At 42.4% G+C, this 27,905-nt stretch overlaps 1 protein-coding gene across 5 annotated transcripts in view; it reads right to left on the bottom strand.

The window, feature by feature from the left end:
• TRERF1 (transcriptional regulating factor 1) overlaps nt 1-27,884 on the bottom strand; it is a 98,456-nt gene extending 70,572 nt beyond the window's left edge. For 3 of the 5 annotated variants that reach the window (XM_041477227.1, XM_041477229.1, XM_041477225.1), the window contains exon 1: nt 27,241-27,884. The gene's annotated coding sequence lies outside the window, so the exon portion shown is untranslated. The remainder of the gene's footprint in view (nt 1-27,240) is intronic. The other 2 variants (XM_041477228.1, XM_041477226.1) reach the window with 1 other exon arrangement.
• Nucleotides 27,885-27,905: the final 21 nt, after the last annotated feature.

Consider the following 27,905-nt stretch of genomic DNA (forward strand, 5'->3'; position numbering starts at 1 on the left):
AGTAAAACATGCAAGAAATGGATGGAACAAAATTATCATGCTAAAGTTTAAATTATGCCTACCCCAAACAAGTACATTTAATTTCCTAACTCCTTTACAGACCAACCTTTCAAAGCAACCAAGGTGTTTTTATAACATAACTAAACATGACATAGTCTGGCATACTTGGGGTCAGATGAAAGAATACCACACACCTAACCAAAAAATTTGCAACCTTAAAATTGTCAATTAAATTTACAGTCTGGATAGACTCAGGCTTGAACAAACACTTTGCCACAGCACTATGAAGAAGAGACGACATGACCTGCAATCCAGCCAGTCCATGAGTCACTAGGGCAGAAGAGAAACCTCCCATCTGGCAACCTGAAAAACTCTACGAGTTTGCCTAGAGTGAAAAGTGTGAATCAAGGACCTAAAAAACCAAACAAACCAATTCCTTCACACCCTTTCAGCCCTTCCAGTGTCCTGCCCAGGAAGTCCAGAAGCCTGTTAGTCCAGTGCCAGAGTGGAAAAGGTCAGAAATGTTCAATGGTGAAATGGCATGCAAGAGAATACTATTAAAAAACCAAACAAACAATGCTTAATTTTTCAATCCAATTATCTGTGGGGAGATATAATGCGAATTAAGGCGTTTGAAGCAAAGAGCTTTCATGTTTGCCTACCTGTCCTGTAGTGATGCTGCTAACGGTATCCCTGTGCCTAAAGTAAGAAAACAGGTGCACCCTCACTTGGTTTTTTTTCAACACCGAGCAGCTGCAGCCATGATGTCAAGAGACCCAGCAGGAACCCACAGGGGCTCAGTGCCACAGAGAAGTGACATCCTTCACCACACTGCACTGCCATTTCCCCACCAGCAAAATGGGGATGGGTCCCCAGCCAGTGTCCAAATTGCCAGCTCTGGGGTGCTTCCTTTTTCCCCTAAGTGCTAAAAAATCATCCTGTAAATACCATTTTCTCTGATTATACTGATAATTTTTTTTTTTTTGGCATTACCAGAATAATATGACGACTCATGACACCACTATGGGGTTTTTTTTTTGGTTTTTTTTTTTTGTTTTTTTTTTTTTTTTTTTTTTTGGTTTTTTTTTTTTTTTTTGTTTTTTGGTTTTTTTGTTTTTTTGTTGTTGTTGTTGTTGTTTTTGGGGTTTTTTTTGGTTTTTTTTGGGGGGGTTTTTTTGGTTTTTTTTTTTTTTTTGGTTAGTTTTTTAGTTTTTTCCTTAGGAAGAAGAGATCTTCTGTCCATGCTACAGAAAGACTGAACAAAGAGAGCCCACTTCAGTATCCCTACCCTCCTATTCCCCTGCCAACCCAGTAAAATTCCTCAGAGCACAACCTCTTCCTGGCTATTTTCAGAGCAACTGTAGCAATCATACAAGAACAATGGGGAAGTTTGTTTTACTCAAAGAGTAAATGTTTTGCAGCTTCCAATGTAAATATTTTAATTAATGGATTTTTTTTAACTCTCTACTGCCTCACTTCTGTTCATATTCACGCAGAGCAACCAGGACAGAAGCAGCACTCAACTGCTGTAATACAGAGGAGAAGATAATATAACATAGAAAAATGACATGCTGACTTCAGAAAAAGCACCTCCATAACCAAATCAAAATTCACTGGGCGTTTGCTGGGACAGACTTATTATAAGAATTTAAGAGAAGCAAGTCTGCTCTTGCTCTGTGTCCAGCTAAGGGCCCATATTAGTTCCCACTGAGACTGTGGGCCTATTTTCATAGAGAGCTTGTAGAAAACCACAACCCAATGTATTTATGAAACACCATTATGCCCAATGACCCAGATACAAGGAAAAAGTGACTTATCTTTTTGGGAAAAAATCAATATGGTGGTTCTTAACCACTCATCACTGAGCATCCACTTCACAGAAATGCTCAAATTTCCTCTTAATAATCCATAAACCAAGTGTTGCAGACTGTCAGCAGGATGGGACTCAGATTCACTCTCTCTAGGCCAGATTGTTTTGGCCACTACAGAAAGTGGCTGCACTGAGATGCCAAGCCATCCTGCACATGCTCCCCTGATGGTTTCTGGATCCAGGAGCACCCCAGGTACAGACAACTCTTTCTCTTTCAAAAGTGCCTCTCCCCTAAGAAACTCTCTTCCTCCTCTGCTCCCAGATACCAGGATAAAGTTTGGATGCACTATCAGCAGATGGCTGGCATTCAAGATTTTTTTTCAAGTTTCTTTTTCAAATGAAGTAGGACACAGATGGTGACGTTCCCGCTTTCCCAAAGCCTGGAACATGAACATAGACCTGTCTGAGCTCGGAAGCTCAAACCCATAGTACGTTTCTGGAGAGCTGCACCAATTACTGCACGGACCAGTTTAGCCGAAAGCAGTCCCACACACGGCAGTATTTCCTTACCCCTGCTTTTATCTGAATGGGAGGTTTTGTTCTTCTTGTACTGACCTCACCACACTTGATGCCTCTTAGCAACATCCTTCCAGAAGTTCAAACAAGCTCTACAGAAATTCACTTCCACTGTAAGCAACAGACATGGTAAAATCCTCATTGTACCTTTCAAAAAATTACCACATCTGTATTCTTCCACCACCTCAGGCAAGGTGCTGGATGCCCACTCATAAGGCTCCCTAGATTCTGCAGTTCTCTCAACTGCTGTCCACACTGGCAGCTCCACTGCCTCCAAGCCAGTGGCAGTGGCACTTGGCTCATCACATCCCACTAGGCAGTGGCTAGCACTGCAAATGATGAGAAGAGTCCTACTGCCTTCCCTCCTGCAGGAACTACTAACTGAAGAAGGAGCAAGACCTCCCATCTCCATTCCATCCAGTACAAACCTTCCACAGTGCTACATTAGTAAATGCTGACTGTCAGCCACTCCCCATTTAGGATGGGGAGCAGCAGGAGAAAGAATACCTGACTCTTATTTGAGAGGGACAAATTTGGCAGCAGCAGGAGATGCTGGGGACAACGAGGCCACTGCTGTTCCTGCACAGGCAGGCTGGCGTCGTGCAGAAGGAAGCAGGAGCAAGCAGATACACCACTCCTCATGGTGTGCACCCACCGCAGTACCTGACTCCTAGGTAGGGTAAATGGGCACCAAAGGACAATGGCAGAGAGAGCTCCCCTTCAAGCAGGGTCATTCAGAAAGATGTGTTTGCAAAACCCTTCCTTATCCCTCACAACACCACAAAGTGAAAGTAAAACTCCTCATCTTACATTTGAGTGTTACCAACCATTGCTATGTACTGATACTGCAGACGTTTATACAGTACTTCAGCTTCTACATCAGAAAAAACTTTCCTTAAAAAACACCCCAAGATAAACAAACCCGTCCCCTAATTTCTTTCCCCATACTCCCCATCAGATTTTTTGGCTATACATGCAACATTAAAACAGAGAGTAAAGATCAAAGAAGAAAGTATCTCTGCTTGGAACAGACTTCTCAAAGTGGGTCTAAACATACTTTTCATGGAAGACCCAAGTGAGGAGGCAGACTTTCCATGAAGCCCTCAATATGCACAGACTCTGGAAAAGGAGATCTCTGAGCAAGCGAGCAACCTAAGGCTTATGCCAGTCCTTCCATCTTCCTCTCTAACCTCTTCTAGGGAAACACTGCATTTGACTTCCTCATATGCCTACTTAATCAGCAATGTGAAACTTGCACAACCTTACCGGTGTCTCTGTGGTCTTCCCATCAGGGCAATGAGTAGAAACACACCCCAAAGGAGCAGAACATTCATAAGACTCCCATGCCCACGGGATGGAAAAGCGAGTGGGGAGAGAACAGATGAATGTTAATCTCTCCTCCTTGCCGCCAGCAGCAGTCTGTACTCTCCCACGCAGGCAAGAGGGAGGCTGTACAATTTGTTGAGGCCAAACTGTCTGGAAAAATGCAAGGAGAGAAAACTGATGGCAAATTCTCTATCTCTTCTTGTACTGTAGGGAAAGTGAAAGTCAGTCATAGAGTTGCTGATAGAACATGAGACCACAGGGTCTTTAAGGGGCTGCTTTTATGCAAACCGCAGCGCTGGGCTATGCAGAACTCTATCAGTCCAACATATTCGCTGCCTAAAATATTCTGCTCACACACACTGCTTGCAGTCTGACTTCTCAGGGAAAATACTTTCATTGGCAGATTAAGGTTTTTGTCTGATCATAAGAAAAGGACCTGATACCACTCCATTAGATGTTAATTCACAAATGTAGGACTTCTCTCTAGCCTACATGACTCCAAACACCTACTTCCTAACCACGAGTAGATGGCCAATAAGCACATGAAATACTGAGCTTGGAGCAGTTCCACCACAGACACTTCTTTAACTGATCTGTGCCTCAAAGGTGCCTGTCAGCACACAGGGCTGTACATGTGCCAAACGAGAGCATGGGGGAGAAGCTCCAAGAAGGAAACAGAAGTTTGTCTTAGATTAGCACAGCTCACTCAAGTGTAGTGCTGTGCTCAGATTTGGTTTTGATTTGCAAACCTTGCTGTCATCGACTAAGAGGATGTTTCAAGTTTGGTTAAAATAGGCAAAAAACAAAAGCCAGAAAGCTGAAACAAACACACTAATGAAATTAGCCTGGCAGCAGTAGGTACCTTTAAAAACTATGCAAGATGCACATTTCTCAAACCCTGTTTTAAAGCTTGCTTTTCCATCTCCCCTTCCAGCTGGATGGGCACCTCCCAGATCTTCAGCAAAACATATTCAAAAAGCAGAGAGAGCAAAAGGAGAGTCTCTCTGCTGCAGCAGTTTGAGACATCATCAGTCACCTCTGGTCTTTATTGAGAATCCGTCCCCACCAACCCCAAATCCATACTACAAATGTGTTGCCTGTTGAGGTATCTTAGAAATAAGCCAAGCCCAAGACAAACTTGGCTCCAAGGAAATTTCAAATGGCACTCTAGTGAGCTGGTGACATATTTCCAGTTCCCACTGGTAATTCCAGAATTTAGAGTTCTGGAGTCACCATCGTGCCTGGAGACAGCAGATCCTACCCTCAAACACACGTGCTAGCATTGCAGACATGGTTTTAATGACTACCTGTCCAGCAGGAACCACTCCAGAGAAACCACTTGCTTACTCTAGCTCACAATAATCACAAAGTAGCAGAGACATAGTACAACCAGTATCTTGATCAAGGGCAAGGAGAAAGTTCTTTGGGTAATCTAGAGAAGGAATCTGAATCTTAAAGGGAAAACTTCAGTGAAGAACGAGGGGGGAAAAACCCGCTATTTAATGTTAGCATTTATTAATGTTTAGCCTTCAACTGTGGATAAACAGAGAAGAATCTCTCTGCTTGTGCACATATTTAAATGACTGTTTACGCATGAAGTCCAAAAGGATGTCCTCATTTTATAAATAATTTGATCTGATTACTACATCAGGAAAAAGTGCAACTTAAGGCTACATACAGAGGCAAAATACTTGGCTACTAATGTCTAAACACAGTGGCGGGGGGGGGGGGGGGGGCAAAGACTAAACATCAGAGTCACTAAAACTCAGCAAATGGTTTATAGTTGAAGCTAAGTGCATAACATAGTGCACATTCAACATACACCAAACTGCGACTCTCCTTAAACGTATGAAGCTGTGCTTGCCAGTAAGTCATTTAAGTATTCAAGATGAGAGCTTCCTAAATGCAAACACTTCCTCTGCTACTTATACCTGACCACATAAGCCATCCAGCAATGCCTTACTCCTCCCGTGTGACAGGCACAACTCCTCATACAGCACGCCTGGGGAGCCACAGGGCCAGGTAACACACAGCATCAGGAGAAACTGAGACTTCTCTCACACAGAAATGAGGAGAAAAGGTCCTCAAAAGGTTTACTGTCTGAACTCAAATCCTGTGGTTTTGTTTCCCTTTGTCATATGCTCCTGTATGTGCATGTAGGTGGCTGTAGTTACATGTGTGTGCGCTTTGCTTAAGATCAATCACTCTGCATGTCAGTTCAGTGATGGAAACAATGCACACAAGAAACTCTTTATTACCCTATGAAGAAATATGATTTCCAGGTAAAATTTCCTCTTCAGTTTAGCTGAGTGCACAAACTTAGTTTACAGGTATTTTTCTGAACTGAGAACCTGTAAACAGCACTGTAAGAATACTGTCAGCAGTCTCCAAAGAGGATCAAAGTATTTGCTACCCCAAATTTTATTAGAGACTTCCTAAACTGAAAAAAGAATGGGATTTTTTTTAGTGTTCTCTATTTACTGCTGCAAGCCTTAATGCCAGGTCATACTCTACATAAATTGCCTCCTACTTTAAACTCAAAGCATGCCCTTGTGCAATCAAGGGGCCTCCATGGAGAAGAAAGGAACAGAGGATTAAAAAAAAGGCAGCACACACGTAATTTTGGTGGAGCTAAATTTTCTATAACTATTGATACTGTATATAGAGTATCCGATATTCACTATCAGTAAGGAGTACTCACAATGAAGTACAAATCTGTGATTTTAAGAAAAACGACATTTTGACCAAGGAGTAGTGAGGACTGCAAGCATTTTACTTGAGATCAGCAACCACACGTGGTAAGAAAGGCCTGCCAGGATGTGATCCTTAATTATGACTTCATCCTGCACAGCTCCCTTGAAAAAGGATCAGCTGAGACATCTTGCCCAAAGCAGCTCCTACAGAACACAGCTCAACCAAAGAGAAGACCAGGATGCCAAAAATAACAATAAAAGAAGTTTTCCCCACAAGTAATGAGGTATCCTTTATAATTCAACCCTATAAAACCAGATTTGTCAAGTTCTAAATTAGGTTGCAGCAATATTTCATTGCACCATAAATCTTCCTTACACCCTAGTAAAGATGCCTAATAATTTAATATGCCATAATTTTATTTTTTTTAATATGGAACTCATCAAAAATTGCCTGAAATTGGGATCTCTTCTACAGTCCATTTTCTACATACGTACAGACTCCAAAATGTAACTGGTTTGTATTTTTTGCAAGGAAAGTAATTTGCAAAATGCATTTACATGTAGACTACCAAAGGTTGTAATTATCTCTCTTGGGCATCTTAGGTAGGTCAGTGAGCATCCTACAAAGGCTTCTGTATTATCTATGATATTCATTCAGCATCATTTTTTTCAAAAGCTGTACAACCTCCTTAAAGAATTATACCAACAAGTAAAATTTTCAGAAGAAAACGTGGGTTTCCAGAGTCAGAAACTTCCAGAACTTCTTTTCTTTACTTTTTATTAAAAGTTTCACAGTCTTATTTTTGCTGAAACAGATTAGTTCAAAAGAATGCTGAATTCCAACTGCCTCATGTACTTCTATTTCAGTGGATAACATGCACCTCACATAATGACTTCAAATAAAAAGAAATAAAAGCGGAAGATATTTAAAGGGGGGGCACGAGATACTGCCAGTACTTGTTATAAAAATTTCTAATTCCCATTCCCTCCCAACTAATCAGGTCTGTAATAAAAGAAACACTATTTCAAAGCCGTTGCCATGCCAAGACTGTAAAAAGTTAAAAATATGATCACATCAAGTGCTATGAAAAATACACATTTTTCCTCATGAAATAGATACGATGAAAACACCTCTAGAACTTTAAGATTGCTCAAAGTTTGAAAAAACAGTGACATCATTATTTTCCTTCTGCCTCTGAGAAGTTTACATCCTTGCTTCCTGCTGCCTCGCTTTACTTTTCTTAACCCAAGAAACGCAGGACAGGCACCACAGCACTGCAGCACTGGGATTACTGGAGGCAGTCAGGACAAGTCCATTTTACATCTCACCTCCCCTAACAGCAATTCAACAAAAGTTGCACTTCCAGAAGCTAAAATAAAAGGTGAACTGTCCTCTTATTTGCTGTGTCTCTAAGAGTACACAGTCTGCCTTTTCTTTCCTTTACCCTGCTCAGTCAAGGGTCACAAGCAGTGTATGGAGAAGCTAATTTGTGGTCCTGATCCTGCAAAAGCCCAAGAGGAAAAGGCCTCAGAAAGCAGCTAAATGGAGTATGTAGCAATGAAGACGTGTTTCACTACTCTGCTTATCGCATCATTGCACTGCCTGGCGTGGAGTCTTGATACAGGGCTTAAGTCAAGATAGTGAGTGTCACAACCATTTCACAGCTTGCTGGCAGATCATAGAGACAATTTTAAAGACAGAAGAAATGCAGAAAAAAAAGTGGGTTTGTGGTTTTTTTTTTAAACTTCAAATGCTTTACACTGGGGCAAGGCATTAACAAAAATGTTATTTTAGGTAACTGACTGACTCATTTTTTGCTAAAATTAAAATTTATCAACCAATTCCTACAGAGCCAGGCAATCTAAAAGCAGTACCCTGCAAAAAAGCTGAGTTCATACTATTCAAGGAACTTCCTAACCTTGATTTTTAGGCTAACATACAGCCAACCTTGATATTTCTCTCTTGATTTCCACACTGAAACAGCAAGAACTTTATTTTCCCCTTTACTTCATTTACCAAACTGCTGAGTTTTCTGTGCTACACATTTCCCTCAGGGGTGCTCAGGCTGAGGTGCCCCTGGAGAGTGAAGGCTGTCTGTCTGGTGGGCTTCTCAGAGGCAAGGGGGAGGTTGTATTTTGCTTTTTCAAATGCTGGGACTAAGACTGGTAATGGGAAACTGCTCAGTTAACTGATTCTCCCAGCATTCTCAGGAAACTGTCTGAAAAAGATATTTTTTAATTTAAAACAAAACAAAAAAGCCCCTCATTAACCATCTTGTCTGAGATTAATGCCCAGCAAGTTTTGCCACAGTTTTTAAGAACTGGGTTGGCTCTTCCAGACAAGGAGCAAGCGAGGCCAGACCCTGAGAGTTGTTGGGTTGAAACTGATTTGCAAGAACTCCATGAAGCCAAGCAAATTTATTCTGCTTTTATTTATAGCTCCACCAATAAATGCAAAATCTGGTAAAAACGCTTTTCAGATACTGAAACTGTACAAGCCATAAAAATTTCCTAGACAATTTCTGACATTTGAATTGCTCAAATAAAGAAAGGAGCCATCTCAATACCTGTTTTTCTAAATTTGCTTCCCAGGCATCTCTGTTAATTCAGTGCATCTACATTTAAAGCTTACCTCTGTTATTCTACTCTGTGCTTTGTATTTTGCAACATCTGTAATTGTTTATATACATAAAATGCATATTAGAATATGTTTATTTTTAACAAGTGGCTGTATAAGTAATACAAATATCTGACCTTGCATTACCAACTCACCAATACTCCAAGCATGAATTTTTATTCACTTAGCACTCTTCTTTAAAACACACACACATATCCCAAAGGAAAAACACACAAGAAAATACAAAATCTTATCCTTTAGAGTAATATTTACTTACTAAGAAAAGTTATTTCCCTTAACTGGAACATTTCTATAGCTGGGAAAAAAATTCATAAAGAATTTACTACATTCACATGCTTGTACATCTATTAGTTAAAGTATTTCCCAAGGAAGTTTAACTAACAGTTATGTTTAACATGCACGGTCATTAAATACTGCTGTCCACAAAATACTACAAACAAAACTATTCATATAAACAACAGAAGAAAGATAACCTATCACACTGCTTTTATGGCATTCTAAGTGACAGTATAAATCTTTAACAATCACAGCTTTGATCAGTCTTTGTACCTGACAGACTTTGCATCTACTACTTCCAACGCACTTAGTCTTGATTTTGAAATCAAGGTACACCAATTAAATCAGTCAAATCCTCAACACTTACTAATCCCCTTCCTGTCTTCCAATGACCAGAAATACCCAAAAACAACTGAACTCCAACACCTCTTCCCAGAAGTACACTTTCTAGGTTTTCAAATACAACAAAAGCTGGAACTTGGCTCAATTTGATAACTGCATTTTCAAATTAAAAGCCAGGAAATTAGTCATGGTAGGGCAGCATCTCTAGGGGACAGTTTGGTGGCCACCAGCAAGATGCGTGTGGAAGGCTGTGTGAGAGGGCAAGATTGGTATCTATCACTTCCTCCCTTCTGCCATAAGCATTAGAAAAGCTGAGAGAGTCCTCCCTCACTTACTGTGGGCTCAACCCCAAGCACAGGGGAGGGACAGTGCAGGTATTCCCACAGCATCTTGAGAAAGGGAAAGATCAACAGACCGGTGGGGAAAACTCCTTGAAGCCAAAGACATGTGGTTTTGCCAGTTTGGTTAAATAGTGACTTAAGTGTCTCAAGAGAGCCATACTTATAACAATCGGACCATAAACTTATAAAGGATCACACTTGCAGGAGGACAATCCTTTCCAGTTACCAGCAGCTACACGATAGCTGTTTGACTCAGCAAGGTCATCACAACATCCTAAAACACACCACCTCCCCACTATGGCAAACCCACAACAATGGCTTCACACCACCCCCCTGCCTCACCCCCAGTGGGGAAAGTGGGGCACCGCTGTACCCCAAATAGGAAATATAATAGGAAATACAACAGCAAAATCTTGCTAGGTGGACTGGGGGCTTTCTTGACACCCCAAGACCAGTATAAAGACTGACCCAGATGCCAGGGTATGACCAGACTCACCCCAACAGCAGCAGGGCAAAAGCAGTGCTCTTCCCAAGGACATCATAGAAGCAGAAGCAATCCAATCCAGCAGATTTAACCATTTACACCAAGTGTGTGCCAGCTGCTCACAACCAGCTCAGCCTCACCTTGCAGGCCCGTTCTCCTCAAGGACACCACCGATAACCAACAACACTCCAAGATTTTTTTCCTACCATCTGCAAAAAGTCCATAGTGCAAGCAAGGAGACAAACATCCTGCTAACTGAGGACATGTCCACCACTGGAGGAAGGGGAAGAAATGGAAACTAGTGGCCTGAACTACAGGATGTTCACAGCTTAATGACTGGCTGCTCTGCCTACAGGGACACAGTCATGGAGTCAGGGCCACAACAGCTCTGTGAGTGTGGCAGAGTGAGAAGAGAACCTCATTTCTCTTCAAGGACATCATACTTCCCAGATGATCTCAGCCAGCCTCCACACTGCTGCAGCACCCTGACCTCACAAATGCCTTCCAAATGCTGCAGCTTAATGCTTTGGGCTGTGCTGCCTTCTCGCGCTTGCCTCTTCCCACACCTCTCACTAGACTCTCCTCTTTACATCAGTGTTTGGCGCAGGTCTGGGCACAGCAGCACTGCCCAGCACCAAGAGGTGCTGGGAGCCAACATGCCTGAGCAAGCCCAGGGGGAGCAAGAGGAAGGAGGAGGAGCCCCCCCAACAGAAGAGCAGAGCTGGGACGCCAATCTTAGCTGGCAGCAAACACAATTTGGCCAAACCTAACTACCCCACCTGCAATCCCAGTTTCAGCGGGCTGCTGACTTCAGACTTCACAGGAAACTAATTTTTGTGAATGATGCTGTTCTGCTTTATCCTCATTAATATCACTTGCTTATTTTTTCAAAAGCAGAGATGCTAACTATCACTTCTGCTCAGGGCTGTGTAACACAACTAGAGTCTTTCCTTTTCCACACTGAGAAGCACCTTACAGGAAAGATTTTAGCTGTCTGTACTTAGAAAGTAAGCTTTAGCGCTTTCCCTTCAGCATCTCCACCACACAAAAACTACACAGGTTAGAGCCCTTTTTCTGAAAATTCAGATATTAACAGTGAAAGGGCAGTGTTAATAACTTTGCTGTTTTTAAGCTTGCTGGGATCACTACTTTACTCCATATAGCAATGAAAGAGGAAATGTTCACAACCAACAGCAAGAAGTAAGCTAGAACTGGCTGTGGATCAGTAAGAAAAGGAAAAATTGATGAACAATGCAGGAACAATGAATTGGGTTATTGAGTTGTATGTACAGACATGACTGTGTGACAGGGTGCATATTTTTACCACACACAAATGTGTGGTGAGCTGGAGTTTCTCATTTGCCTTCTGCCATGTTCATTTATGTAGGCTGCTCTCACGGCCCCCACCAAGAGCCGCGTTCTCCAACAGTGTGCACTGTCTCCTGGGGAAGGAGAAGCCTACCTTTGGTCCAAATAAGAGTTCACCATTTTTTCTGGGTATTTTTGCAAGTAAATAAAGGGCATTTCTACTAAAAACAATTTAATCCCAGGATAGAAGATGGTACAACACAAAACTATACGATGCCATTTGCCTTTTAAACTGAACAGTTTCAAGATCAATCTTCTTCAGCTATTAAAAGAGATTCAAAAACATGCTGAGTGGAGGCAAAGCTTACACTTCAACACACTACTTCTGATATTTGAGAGGTTCAGCACAGACACTATCCCATAAACTTTCCAGCATCATATTTATGAGCACACGGACACATTTATTTCTTTGGACAGAAAACATGGAAGAGATGACCGTCACATCACTGGTGAAAACTGCTATGTCATAAAATAGCCCATAGCTACTGGAATTTATAAGTTCCTGTAACCAAGTAACATGTGCCAAGCCAGGCAATCCTGATGAATTACATTAGAAGCCTATAGACTTCTCAGAAATAATTAATTTGCTCAGTGTTGCATCTGCACAAAGACATACATACACTCAGATTTCTGAAGGAAAATAAATTCTGACTTCTTACATTCACGCATTTCCCCTTGAGGATAAACCTGTAAGATTATTAACTGTAATAAAGCTCTAAAATGGATGCTAAAATAGTGTTTGAGGGCAGCATCCATCAGACACTCCAAAAACATACATAAGCTAAATTCTAGTGCACTATATAAAGGTAAGTTTCAGCTAGAAAGCTTTACTGTGATTTGTGGCACTTTAAAAGCACTCTTGTAACAATTTTAATAGTTTAAAATATTGGAGTTTAGTCCCAAAGAGATGTAGCTAGTGCTAAACTGCCATTTTAATGGAATTTTTGTACCCTCTCTCTATGCTCTACTTTATAAATAAACCTCTAGACTTTTTATTGATTTCTTTTAACATGATAGATTGAGCCTCTCTGGCAGAGAGGGCGAAAGAACAGCACACGAAAAATTACAGGTTCACAGTTTGTGAAAGGGACAACAATAACAAAACCCCCAAGAGAAAACAATTACAACACAATGCATACAGACCTGTGTTCACTGCTTTCAGATCTGCCTTGTGCATGTGTGAATATATATATATATCTGCCATTACTCCCTCATTGAATTCACCACAAAAAACAAGTAAAACAATCATGTACAGTTGCATGATGTGCTGCACATCCTTTCAGTTACAAAGCCTAAACTTTACTTCAGCGTGCCTGACTTGAGTAGCTCGTGCTCTGAAGTGGTGTAGGACATGCCATCAAAATTATTTCAAAGGTTTTGTAGTAGTCCAAGGCTGACGTTCTGCAGATGCAGAAGCAAAATCACCCAAGGAATTTTTTTCTGTTGTGTATATATATCATGTATTAGGGTAAATTAATACAGTCAGTTGGTCTTACAGGGTCCTGTGCCAGACACCTCACCAGGATACTGTCCCGCTGACCCAAATTCTGCAACCAGCTCTGCCCATGTGAGCGCTGCCAAGTGCACTTGTGGTCAAGCTGTGAGATCACTCCTCCTCCTACGACCAGCTCAGAAACATACTACAGAAACACCATGGAGAATAAAAGCTTACTACCCCTGTGCATGGATGCCTACCCACAGGAAGGAGAAACTGTTCGTTTTCTGACACAGAGACAGACCTACTTTAAGTCGTGTGATCCAACTCTCAGTTGCCAACATTATGTAAGGGATAAGCAGAACAGCTCATACCACAGGTTTTTTTCTTACACAGGAAGAACATGAACGACAACCAAGAACATGAAGGATGACCAAACAAAAAGGCAACAGAATACTGGCAGCAAACTAAACTAGGTAAGTACAGTCAAAAAATATTTAGGAGCCTTTTATCTTTATCCTGTTTGGCTTACCTCTCCTTACTGTATATGGTTTACCTTACTCCTTACTGTATTTTTTAAAATCTGGATCTATTCACTATATATGTGACTAGATTAAAAAGATTCCTTGAACACATGACTGTGCAATATGATTTAAATTCTTTGCAAGATCTCACAAACTACTGTGTGCTTAATTTTAGAAACAAGGACAACAAAAAAAAAAAAAAACCAACAACGTCTGCCATTTCCATATGTGCTCTATATTTCACTAGTTCTTTACCAGAAATGAAGAAAAAAAAAAAAAAAAACCAGACCAAAAACCTCCCCACAAAAGAATGTTAGGGACATTATGTCTTTCCTGACACTCTGAAATGCAAGGTACTTCTGACTTGTTGGCAACCTAGACATCTGTTACACCAAGTTGCCCCCAGCTGAAACACAGAAGGAGTGGTAATTCAGAGAGCTATTTGTGGAGATGTGAAGATGATATGACAACAATATCATGGATACTGGGGGATTCTGGTCATACAATGACCCAAAATGATTTTCAGTGGACACAGCTGCATCATTTCCAGTCCGGAGCGACTACAAGTCTCCCCAGAACCTCCTCTTGGTGGTTGTTTCTCAGATGATGGAAAGAGATGCAACATCAGCAATTACTATCACAGCAATGATCCATGGAACGCAATGCACAAACGTGCAATGTAATAGCAGCCAGTTATGCAACCTGAACAGCTCGGGATGCTTGACAAATATGGGGGGAAAGGCAGGTTCAAAGAGTGGGAGTCTGCCAGACGCAAGATTTCACGTCACATCTCTAACCAGCCCTGCACCACCCAAGTCACCAAGCAGGAATTCAACACATATCCAATTCTGTTCCTGGGGGCTGGTACACACATCAGAAGGGACTTCATGTTTTCCCTGATTTAGCCAAACAACATATAAAGACCCAAAACTAGACCTCCTGACTACTTCTTGAAGGTCACATCTCTATAAGTGGACAGTGGAACTGAAAGACCAGCACTGCTACCAACCATGCTGCTGCTCTGCGAGGAACACGACCTTCAGAGGCCAATGCTTTCACCCTGGTCTTTTTGCTGGTGCTTAACTCACACAATTCTTCAAATCCCATTAAGCATCTGATTTTTAAATACCGCTCCGCCTTGGCTCAGAGGCACCTGCTACTGACAATTATCAGAGAACATATGTAAGAAAAAAATAGCATATGGCTATACAAATAACTGCAGCAATGAAGTGCTCCTCACAAGCTCTAAAAGAGACAAGTAATTGCAGCGGCTCCATGGTGTGTGCGAGCACTGACCGCTCAAACACACAGGCTTACGCCAACACGTGCCCTCCCAGCACATCCCTCAGCCCTTCCCCCTGCATGCCCTTGTTCTTGGCTATGGCAGAAAAAGAAATGTAAAAAAATACAAAGTATGTGAATGAGTACCAGTACGTTTCACGTGCCATGAGCCCAATCCAAAGATGTTCCTGCAAGTCTTCCTGCAGGCCTCCTTGCCTTTCTCCCTGGGCAAAGGGTGCTGATTGAGACACACACAAGAAGGGAAATCTCTCCACATCCACTGAATTGTCAGATGAGTTTGTTTCGCTGCATTTTTTGGGTTTTTTTTTAAGTTACTGGGATGAGTCCCATCCCTACAGCCTCAGCCTTCCCAAAATAGTAAAGATAAATTAAAATGCTCTACATATGGGACATTATGGCTGGAAGTTTAGCAGGAGAGTTAGAACACTGGTTGTCCTTTTGTCTCTGTACACACTGGTACCACCAGCAGCTTGCTACCAAGTCTGCTGCACTCAAATGCACAAATTCAACATTTCTCCCTTTTCTTAATGTACTTATTTTTCCTCTGGGAAGTGACTTACTTTAAAAATTGCTTTGTGATTAAAAACATAACAATCAACTTTTCAAAGTGTCAACTTTAATTTGATTTTTGTTTGCCTCCTCCCAGGTCCTCAGGCTCACAGGAAACCCCTATGCCTCCATTTTACACTCTGCCACAGCTGCAGCCCTACATCAACCCCAGAGGGCAGCTCCAAAACCTGGAGATTTCTGGTAGAGATGAGAAGCTCTCAACTACCTGACACGGAGCTCAGCTTTGCACATGGGACATTCAGCAACAACATAAGAGCTTTAGTTCAAAACTTACTCAGTCTCACAAGGGCAGGTTTTGCCCTGCAGGACTATGGAGACATAACCTACCCAACAATGTGCCACAGCAAACTCCTGACCTGGTCACCAGAAGTGCCAAAAGCCACAGTGCCGTCCTTCGGATGCTTCTGCTGCAGCAGGGATCCGGGGAACAACGCAGCATTAGGGGGCCACCCAGTCTGGCTGCACACACAGCAAGAAAACGAGCTACATTCCCACCATTTTCAAAAGGTTTTACACTAGATCTTCATTTCTCCTCATTGCACAAAATTTAGAACATTTACAATGAAGTTATCGATGTGCCACAGTCAGCAAAGGAAGACTTGCAGCACAGAGCTATTGCTCAGTTAATAACCCAACAGGGAGGAGAAAAAACCTCTGAATTTAGCATGGCTGATGTAAGCTGTGATGTCATTTCCACACACAGGCTAGTGAAAAAAAAAAAAAAAAAATTTTTTCAGATCCAAGATACAGAGATATGTAAATTGCTTGGCTTCCATTTCAAATAAATAGCGTGAGATAACCCCAAAACTTAATAATGCTTTCAGCCTTCACTCCTGCTCTTCAGAAGACTCAAAGCCTTCGACAGGATCAGCTCCCTGGGAGAGCAGTGAGCCAAACCACTTGTACAGGCACGCACCCTCGGCACCGTCCCACCCAGCAGTGCCAGCACAGTCTGGTTCTCACTCTTCAACAAGATGTTTGGTTTGGGCTTTTCTTTTTATTTTGGAGGAAGTAATTTTAAACAAAGAATAGGAAAAAAAAATTTTTGCTCTAACAGCTGTAAAGGATTTTCTGGCATAATTATGGCCGAAATTAACTATTCTCTAAGGACAGATTAAACAAGCCAAGCAAAACAGGTCAGAAGATCAGAGAGAAAGGACATCTTAGAATTATGAAAGATGCTCAGCTGAATTAACCAAAAAAAAAAAAAAAAAAAATCAAACCCACTTCAGCCAAATAGAAGAAACTGCTGAAAGAACAATCTGAAAGTACAAAAAAAATAAACTTACTAAATTTGGGTAACTCAGGAAATGCTGCAGAATAATTTTACCATTTTTAAAAAATAATTACTGTCTTTAAATTAATCCCATTTTCCCCCAAAAAAAAGGTAACTTCTTAATAGGAACTCTGCTGCAAGTGCTGTGCTTACCTATTATGCCAGTAAAGAATTTCAGAACTTGAGAACATTTATAAGAAAATTCAACCTGGAGGGTAATTTTCCTGAAATTTCTGTTTGGCAAATGAAAATAGTGTTTTCAACAGATGAATATCCTTCCCTGTAATTGTTGTTCTGTTGCCATCATGTAAATTGGTGTTTTACACAAATGCAGCTTGAAACCTACCTACTGAAAGAAAAACAATCCAAGATAAAACCAACTTGCACAGAACAGGGTAGAACAGTACATGTAAGCACAGGTTTCTAAATAGTAAAAAAGAGGTCGTTGCATAATTTATTCATTTTCCTACCAGTTTCACAGATGAAGATAGCAGCACCATGAGATAGCCAAAAGATTTTTTTGCCTTTAGCTTAGTAATTTACAAGCCTTTGAGTTTCACTGCATTTTGTTATTGTCGTTCACTGGGAAAATACTGTGGAAATAACATTTACCTGCATTCTCAGTCTACAAAGCTTGCTAAGTGCAGCTCCATAGAGACACATCCCCAGCAAGCACCACACAGATTTACCGTAAGTTGGTGACTAATCCTTACAGCTTACCCTGTACGTGCATCACTGAGTCAGCTTGAAAGTTTGTTCATTCACTCAAACACCTCTTCTTCCACTCTCCTCTATCTCTGGCAGGTGTGAAATCTGCCTTTCCTCCATTCAAGGAGAGCTTCTTACTGCCTGAACAGGCAAAAAGGTGCAGGTACAAAAACTTGCTGCTCTTGTAGAGGATTGCCCTAAGAAAATGCAAGCTTGCCTACAACAGCATAAAAACAAACAGACCAAAAAAAGAAAGCCCTACATTTGCTTTCAGCAAGAAACTTCTGTGTATGCAAGGAAGGAGCCCTGCAGGGAGGGACTCTCCAGGGGGCACAAGCTGACCCTGCTACTGGAAAAACTTCCCGGTTCCCACATTTGGCAATCTAGCGTACACAGCCTGCGAGAAATGCCCAGTTTAAATTTCACTGGTAACAAAAGCAGTAGCAGAATAATGCAGGTACATATTCTAGATAGCTGTAATGGCCACGTATGACTTGGCATTTGCTGAAGCCTAAAATAAGATGCCCCACTCTTTTGTTCTCTTTTTTCGTTTCTTGCAATTTGCATAATTAGCAGTATGGATTTTCCAGAAATAACCTGAAAGTAAAAGTTCTACCTGAAAAAAAAAAAAAAAAGAAGAAGAAAAAGAGCTGTTTATGCAAAGGATAGAGTGGGGCTTAAAATGTAAGGATTTTCCTTACAAAACCGAAGACCATCATCCACTTTGTAATTATGATACTTCAACTAGAAGAACACAATTATAACAGAATAAAGTAATTACAAGGAGCTGCAGTCAGTCATACAGAGAGACCCAACCTTGCACCTTCTTTCAAACAGTCACACAGATAGTTTAACCAGCTATAACAGGAGCAGGCATTGCTACAGGTGACTAAAAATTGAAAAATCTGGTCCAACACTGAGAACACAATCCAACGGAAGCCTTCCCATCAGCCAGCTTTATGCTGTTATCTATGTGCCACTGCCCTGTAATGTCTGCACTGGAACCTTACTCGTTTTGGACCATCGCCTACTGGCTGAGAGGTGGCCTTTAAAACCAGATGAGCCCATATTATTTTAATGAACCCCTACTTTAACTAACGATCAGGCAGTTAGCCTAGGGATTGTATGCTGACAGACTTCCAGCATCAAAGTAGAGCTCCTTTCAAAAATTAAAGTAATTCTGTGGTATTAGTCTATTGGTTATGTATGTGCATGCAACGTCCAGATTAAAACTTCTGAAAGTTGGAAATCGTTGAAATAAAAGTCTGCTAAGACTTTATTTTATCATTCCCAATCATGTTAAGCAGTACCTTACTATGCAGGCAACCACATTTGGCTTAACTTACATTCTTTTCATTAACGAAACAGTACTTAATCCAATGTCTTTTTTCTGTGAACCTCCCTTTTCAGGTGTATTATTTCTTTAAATCTAAAGCTGTTTTCAACTTCAAAGACCAACTTTTTACTACAAGCAATATAGAAGCAGTAAAATTCATCCTCTGCAATGCGTCTTTGGTTTTCAAGTATATAAATGGTGAAATCTTTTTTCATTTTACCTGCAAGGCATAATCTCTTATTCATGCTCTTTCATTATAATAGCAGCAACTTTAGAAAAGTATTAAAGTTAATTATAAACCATCTTTTACAAAATTTCATAGTCCTAAAAAACCTTCCTCACTTTAAAAAAATTTTGCGACTCATTTTCTAATGTTATCAAACTCATACAGACAGCAGCAGTACTTTTTCATTGTGATCCATGCTGCTCACATACCAATTTACTAAACTCTGACAGCATAAAACAAGCTTAACTGACCAAAAAAAATTCAGAAAATCACTGTTCACCACCACAACTGAGAAACCCCTTCAAGCCTTGGAAACACAGCATCAACGGAAGAATGAGAGAGAATCTGCCAGCCCATACTTCTGCAAATATTTTGGCTTAGAGGAACTACAGCCACCTTAAATGGATATATGCCCCTGCCATATTCAGAAATATGTGTTTAACGTAGTTATGAATATGAATCTCACTTCTCCAGACATAAATTGCCTGCTAATTTAGAAACCTCTCTCCACTCCCCTGCTCGGTACCGGACGCTTTGCCATGCAGACTTATTGGAACCCATGGCAATGGTGTGCAGGGCATTCCTGCAGATCGGGATGGAAAGGTCATTAGTGCTTCACTGCTTGTGCTCAAAGACACCTTCTAACAAAGCAGACACGTGGTTCCTACAACCTGTCTTACCTTGGCGTGATCAGGGGAGAGAAAGCCATTCCAGACAGAGGTAAGAATGCCATTTCTGACACTCAAATGCCTCCATGCAAAGATGGCATCTTGCCCCATTTGGCATGCTCCTGCTCGCGGCAAGTGTGTTGCCAGAGAGCCAGAACTTCAAACAGCTTTACTCAACCCTTTCAAATAAAGTATCCCAGCTCAGCATCTCACCACTAAAGCACATCAGTCTCTGAGATGGTTTTCCGCCTTATTTTTGCCAGAAACTAATTAGAATATCACTGCAAGTACTTGTTTATTATCATTGCTCTGATGCTGAATTCACATTTTTACAGTGATCAATAAAAACCAAATCAGCTCACTACACACTCAGCCCACACATGAAGAAAATTAATTTAACAAGATCAAAGTTGTCTACCTTCTACCACTGTAAAATCACAACCAGCCTGATGTTTTTTGCCAGTTATCTTTGAAGAATGATTAGAAATGAATAAAAAATCATTCTGGAAGCATATACTGAAATTGCAGATACAAAACAGAGATAGGAGGACACATGCAAGCAACCACATGGGAGACCTTTGCTTGAATTTGAACTGCGTGGCAGGCCAAAGCATCAGTGCTCTTGCAAAGCTGCACCACTCAGTGTAGCTGAACATGAAGCATTTCTTCTGTTTCACCAAGATACATAAGGGTTCCCCTGCAACACTAAATATAAGTTTTTGAAAGGTAACAAAAAAAACCCCAAAAGCATGCCATTGAGTTAACATCTGAACTGCTTCTACACATTTCCCTACAAATATACTATGGGCACAAGCAGCAACCAAACTCCTGTGTTCAGCATTGAGCTATACATGGCGTGTACCTGTGGCTCAGGTGACTACAGGCTCCAGCTCAGCTTTGGTAATGGCCACAGAACTCAGGGTTATTTCAAGGCCCACTGTGGCCTAGGAGTCATTGAAGATGCTTTCAGCCTCTCAAAAGATGCAACGTGCAGCCCTCTGCTTGCTGAAAGCAGCAAGGGGCCAACTCAAACACCACCATCTCTCTGCAAGGTAAGCCCAGCTTCCACACGCAGGATAAAACAAAATATAAAAGAGGCAAACCAAAAAAGACGCAATTGAGATGATGTTTACAAAACTTTAAGTCAATATCCTAAATATTTCAGGGCTTTGGCAGCCTACATTTTAGGGAAAAGAAAGCTCAGTTTAGATATGTAGGGTCTTCCAAGTATTCCTACTTTTGAACCACGTAAAGTCTGGTCAGCATCCATTATTTTATTTATTGTTACAAAATAACAACAGCACTATTTACTAGTTAGGATTGTTTTCTTCTGGTACAAGCAAGATCTTCCACTAGGACAAATTCTCCACCAGCAGCCAGAGACAGCAAGGCAGCAGCAGAAAGAAGCACTGGTGGTGCAAGTCCAGGAGGCAGCCAACACCCCGCACCTACAGGCACTTTCCAAAGAAGCCCATTTACCTCCTCCTTCATGAACCACTGCACTGCCCAAAAGAGTAAATAACTTTTAGTCTCTGATCACAATGTGTATTAAAATTACCTCATCTTATGTCTCCAAACTTTCCCAGACTTGCAATGCAGTATTTCCTAACCTGCAGTATTTAAAAATCGTATTCAGAATTAAAGTACGTGGGATCTCTTTTGAGGAAAAAAATATTTTTACATATGGACAACATACTTCATAACATATTTCCTGCTCCCCAATAAAATGTATTGAATTCTGCCTGCAGAACAGAGGGCTATTTCAAGTTATGCAAAGCTCCAGCAGCATTCATTTCACAAGGATCACCTCAAGATCATACTCTTGCAAGAGTACTTATATGCATTAGAGCCACAGGACAGCAGGTTTACCTTACTGACATTCCAGAATTGTAGCAGGTGCTCTGTTAAGAAAATGAAAGAAGTTACTATGTAGGTCAAGTGTGGAATTAAAAATTTTTAAAAAGCCTAATGTAGCTGTAATTGGCATAACCTTCCAAGTGTCAATAGAGATCCTTCCAGGAAAATGCACTTCTAGTTCTCATTTGGCATGTGAAACATGATAGTACTGGGAAAAACACTTTCCTGCTAGTACAACTGGAACTCAGACAGGACCCTCACCTACACAGAAGTGTTGTGAAACCCCTCAATGCCCTAATAATATTCACTATTCACCAGCAGAATTTTTGGTTTACTGGGGAAAATGTATTTAAAGTCATTTCTACACACACCAGCATTAGCTATTTTTTAGTTTTAAATATAAAAACTAGAACACAGACTTCCTTCCTATCCACCCTCATGCCCCCCCAAACACATATACACTAAAAATATATAAATAAAGGAAATGAAACTTCCCCATCAATGAAAATTGGGGGGGGCGGGGGGGAGGGGAAGAAGAAGAGGGAGTGTAGAACAAAGACAAAAATTACTTTTTTTTTTTATTTTTAAGGCATAGGACTTCATCCATTCTCAAGTTTTAAACTTGCTTCGCAGTGTTGGGTACTTTTTTTTGCACAGTCTGATGACGAAATTATTTAGGATTTGACATTCACTTAAAAAGCCTTTAAAAAGAAAGTACCTGATATAAATTCTGCACCTCAAATGGCCCCTGTCCTTTAAGAGTCCTGGTAAGCCTTGTTCTAGCCAGATGGCGTGAACAAAAACCTCACCATCAGGGATCCTTTAAAAAGGAGGTGCTGATAATTTAACATTTAACTTACACCTACCTGCTTTGCTGGGGCAATCCTTCCCAATCTGTATTTTTGCAGTCTTTACATGCCAGGGTTAGCTGGAGTAAGTTTTAGAATCTGAGTTTTTGCTTTTTACTGAACATGAGATTTTTGACAAAGCGGGGGGCAGGGAAGGAGTCAAAAAAGACCATCTACAACAATCTTGCTTTGCTATAGTTGCAATGAACTTTAAACATGAAGAGAAAAAATGGCAAATGAAAACAAAACCTTGCAGCTCTGCACTTCAAGGACACATCACAATGCGGGCTCTATAAAAAATCTTACCATGAGCAGTTGATGAGGGGAGGGAGGGGAAAGACAGAAACCATTTTCTTGCTGAACTAAACAGACAGGAGAAGATTTGTGACAAGACCCAGAATGGCTGCTTTAGACATTAGTGGGGTGTGGAAACTTGGCACTTTTCACCGGGTGCCTGGGAAGTGACAACAGCCCACCTGAGCAGCGGATGGGAAGCCGAAGAGAAGCGATTTGTCTGAAATTCTAACAAAATTTAAACTGTAAAGTGGAGAATGACAAACTAAAATGAATTTAAAAAAAAAAAAATCAACTACCTTTTGACTCTGTCTCATATCAGGATTTTGGGTCTTTCCAGAGCAAATCACCAGTCAATTATGAAAACTTAGGTGGGCTGTTTGTGTGCGACACATTACTCTTTGTTACAGAGTAAGCTGAAACCACAAGACTCATTTCACTCAGAACCTCAAAATATAACTAACGCTCCAGGAGTATTCCAAAACCCTGCAACACCCCCACTCTAATGCAAAGAGTTTAAACTTTAAAAAAAAAAGAAAAATCAAACACTATTACACAGTAATAGGGCATATATTTAAGAGCATGTCCTGGGTTCCCCAAACCATTAGCCTCTCAAGAAGAAAGTAACATAAATTCTTTTCCTTCAAGTTTCTGTGGCAGCAGGTTGTAGCCTGAGCACATTTTCCAGTTTTACCCCACACAAATCAGCGGTTTGGGGTTTTTTTCTGCTGCTGTTTTGAGCAGGTACAGGTGAGCCCACATCCCCACCATCATGGAGCGACACAGACAAGCCAGAAAGAGAGAAAAGAAACTGCTATCAAAACACTATTCCTTCTGCCCACAGAGACCAACATCCAACAAGAACCAGTGTCAGTATGAGCTGCTGGCGGCCTGTGTCACCCACTTTGTCCTCCTGGCCAGCCTGGACATACAATGACAGCAGCAAGGAGATGACAGTGCAAGAGCCGATTCTCGGCATTTCAGATCTAACAGGAGATACTCCCACAAGCTCCACAGTTAACCTGGTGCCTAAACCCATGCTGCTCAAAAGTAATTTCAGTGAATCTCTTAAATCCGCTTGGTTTCAAGCAAAGAGTTGTTAAAGACAAAAAAACAACCCAATAAAATTGTTGCAACTGATCTTTGAGACAGGTTCAGACCTACTCATTGAAGGAAGAGTCGCCTTTCTTAAAATATATTTGAATGTGCTATTTTAGTCTTTATCTTAGAAGGCCCAATTTCCCCTCACAGGCCTGCAACTGATTACAGTAATAGGTTTCTCAGAGATGGACAAGTTAAGAAGAGGTTTTGTAACTTCACATACAGCAAAATATATGGAATTTGCTGCCTTCCTTTTTCTTTAGTTTTGAATGCAGCGCCCCCCAGTCCCTCCCCACTTACACACACGGTAACTCTACCCTTGGAAGCAGTGCCATGTAAGTCCATGTGGCCCCCTGTGCTCCTCACCTTATGTGAATAACCACGGGTGTGGCAGCTACGCCAGGCAGAATTCACACGTGCACTTGAAGATGCTTTTGCCTACTTCTCTCAGGTGGAGGGCAGGCAAAAGGATCCGTTAATTTCAGGGACAGGAAAAATGGTAATTCTGATGATCATTTTTTATTGGAACTATGCAGCTCTCAAAAGAATGCAAGGGGAGGAAACAAATTGTTTCCACACCAACCATTATTTTGTGTTTGTCAAATGCTGCTTGCTTTTTTAAAAAAAAAAACAAAAAACAAACACATATTTCTAAGGAAGCTGAAATGAAACTGCCTTATCTCACAGTTATTATGACACATATTAAGGAGGCACAAGGCAGGGCCCTTCTTTTTTACACTGACCCATTATAATATTGCCAAAGGGAGAGAAGGGCCTTTTCCAACACTTGGCTGAGTAAGTTTTTAGGTGACATATCCTCCACTTGATTAGAACAAATGAAAAAAAAAATATTAAAATATTCACAGCAAAATATTAACTTACTGTTTTAGGAAACCTACAGCACTTTACAGAACTGCTCTTATATTTTTCTCGCACTTCCTGCCAGACGCCAAGTTATGAGCACAGTTTATAATTGCAAGCCTCACTGTATCACCTGAAGAATTAAAATGGCCAGAAGAAGAGAAGCAAGTTTTGAGTTTAAAATCTAGGAATTCCTTTTTTCTATCTAGGCCAGCTGAGCACTATCCAGAAGCAAAACAAACCTAAACAAGGTCTTAATGCTTTATGGTCTTAATGAATACTGGAGGATTCTCAATAGGCAGGTCATCATTAGTAACATACAGGTTGAGAAAATGAAATGGCTTAGGCATGGAGACTGTTTCAGTCTATCGAAATACAACATGAGTCAATGTTAGGTAGAGAGGTTAGTCATGCTGTGGTTTATTTATGCTCATGTTGGCCCATGATACTAAACACTGGAGGCAGGATGCCCGTCTAGCTACCTGTGGCCTCATCCATCTTCCCCAGGGAGGGATGACCACAGCAGCACATACTGACACAGCAGCACGATTAAGCTCTGGTGTTATGGTATCACCAGAAGGCCAGTTCTCCAGCTTGCACTCAGGCTCTGTTTCACAGTGAAGTGCATTACTTGTATTTGAGTTTGTCATTTCAAGATACACGGGTTTGACCCCACCCCACAGTGCTGCTCAGGTCCTCACTGAGATCTCCAACTTTAGAAACACGAGCTGCTAATCGATGGTAGAACAGATTGTTCTAGAGTGTTCATTTGCACCAAAACTTTTTGAGTAGGTTATACTTAAGCCTTTAATTTTTCCAAAGATTATCAGAGTATCCTCTACAGAAGAAAGAAAAATGCATACAACACATTTTCTTCATATGAAAAATCACTTATCTAAAGTCTAGGAAAAAAGTCTTTGTTTGTTTTATGCAAAGCAAGATAGTATGCATGCACAGAGCATGCATGGAGCAGCCCTTCTATTGTTATATGTGTGCCTTCGACAACACTTAGAAAAAAGGTAAGGTACCAGCCAGGGCATATTAAATTTTGTCGCTTCAGTGGGCAATAAAGCAAAATGGGTTATTTCTAGATAGATACACCTCATTAATGCAATAGCTCCATTCTGATCCAACTGAACATCCAAGACCACTAAGCAGATAAACAATGACAGCAAACAGCTGCACGTACCGCATGCAGGAACAACTCGTGCACACGCTGACATTGTAATGATGGGTCACTTCATCATGACACTACACCCTGAGTGATGGCAGCAGACAAATCCCTGGTCCCCAGGAAAGCTCTGCAGGCCAGAGGCCCAAGCAGGATGGGTACAGGCAGCAGAGTGGCCCTACCGAGCAGCCAGGCCAACCCCAACAGCTGAACTCTCTCCTCTTCCCATATCCACAGTAAAATTGTAGCTACCGAAGGCATAAAACTCCCCCCTCAGTGATTATATGCTTAAAACATTAATCATGCAGTTAAACACTTCACAATATTTTCTATAAATATTTAAGCCATAGGTCATCCTACGTATTTTACTGCCATCATGTCAGTCTGTAAGAATGTACGAACCTCACCTGTAACTATCTGAATGATGACCAGCACTGATGCGCAAGGACAGCACGTGCGGGTCAGATTTTACTGGACGAAGGCAATAACCTGGCTAGGTTTACATCTCGATCAGTTAAGCCTGGTTAGTTGACAGGCAGACGTGAAAACCACTCTGTAAAGTCAGCAGAAGGATGAATAGGCATTATCCATTTATTAACTGGTTAACTGCCGATTAATTTCACTTGCAAATCGCGTCTCCGGTATTTAAACACCTGGCTGCGAGTTTTTGTTCCTCACCACCCCGTAATTTTGACGGGCCAGAAAACCGGAGCGCCCCTCCAGCGCCCAGCCCGCCGCGCGCTTCCCTCCCGCAGGAGTGGAGGGAGAAATCCCCATTCCTCCGCAACGAGCTCGCCCCACGCGGTGCCGCCCGGGAAGGGCTCCACAGCCGAGCGCCGGGACCGCTCCGCTCCCAACACTGACACCGAGACGGCACCGAGCGCGCTGCGGGACGAAGGACAGGAGGAGTAGCACTTGGGTCGCCCACTCGTGTCAGGGGCCGTGACGGGCAGCGCGGCTCGGAGAACTTCCGCGGCGAGCCGAGCCGAGCCGCCCTTCCCCGCCTCTGCTCCCCAGCGCCCCCCGCCCGCCCGCGCCCGGACGGGCAGGAGGCGGCGGCAACGGGCAGGGCCTCGGCGCTGCAGACCGAAAGTCAGCTGCGAGCTGCAAACTTTTTTCTCCCCCACCCCCCCTTTTTTTTTCCCCTCCTCTCCTTCCAGCGCAGCCCTGGCTCCTGCAAAAACGAAACTTGCGAAGCGTTGTCCCTACCTGGCGCGAAGTCTGCAACAAGTGCAGGCGGGCGGGGGAGGGGGGCGGGCGCGGGGCTCGTGGCGGTGTCGGCGAGGCGGGAGCAAATCGCGATATTAATTTATTACGGAGCTGCCCCGGGCTCGGTCCTACTTCACTTACAGTACGGCGCCCATCCTGTAAACAAATATCGCTCCGCCAGGAAACGCACTCCCCCGGCCCGGCCCGGCCCGGCGCGGCCCCGCTGCCCGGCACCCACCCCGGCGGCGGCGGCACATGGAGCGGAGCGGGGCGGGGGCCCCGCGCCGGGGGAGGCTCCGGGCACCGGCACTTACCTCCGGCACGGCCTCCCCCGCCCGCCGAACAGCCGAGTCCGTGATGCAAAAAGAAAGAAAGAAAGAAAGAAAAAAAAAAAAGAGAAAGAAAAAAATCCCCGGTGTCAGCAAATCGCTGTCAAATAATTTCCTTGCAGCAGGGAGCCGGGAAAAGCAGAAGCAGGAGGGGGAGGAGGCTGCGGGAGGCGGCGGGATCCCTCCGCCGCGATGGGTCTGGCCCCGGGTAGCGAAGCAGGAAGTAAGGTGTCGGTGGCGCCGCGGCCGCCCGGCCCCGCGGCGGGGCGAGGGGCGCCCGCCGCCCCCGGGGGCCCGCCCGCCGCCGGCCGTGCGCCGCCGCCGCCGCCTCCCTCC

The sequence above is a fragment of the Pyrgilauda ruficollis genome, unplaced genomic scaffold, assembly GCF_017590135.1.
Source record: "Pyrgilauda ruficollis isolate IOZ18807 unplaced genomic scaffold, ASM1759013v1 scaffold4, whole genome shotgun sequence".
NCBI lineage: Eukaryota > Metazoa > Chordata > Aves > Passeriformes > Passeridae > Pyrgilauda > Pyrgilauda ruficollis.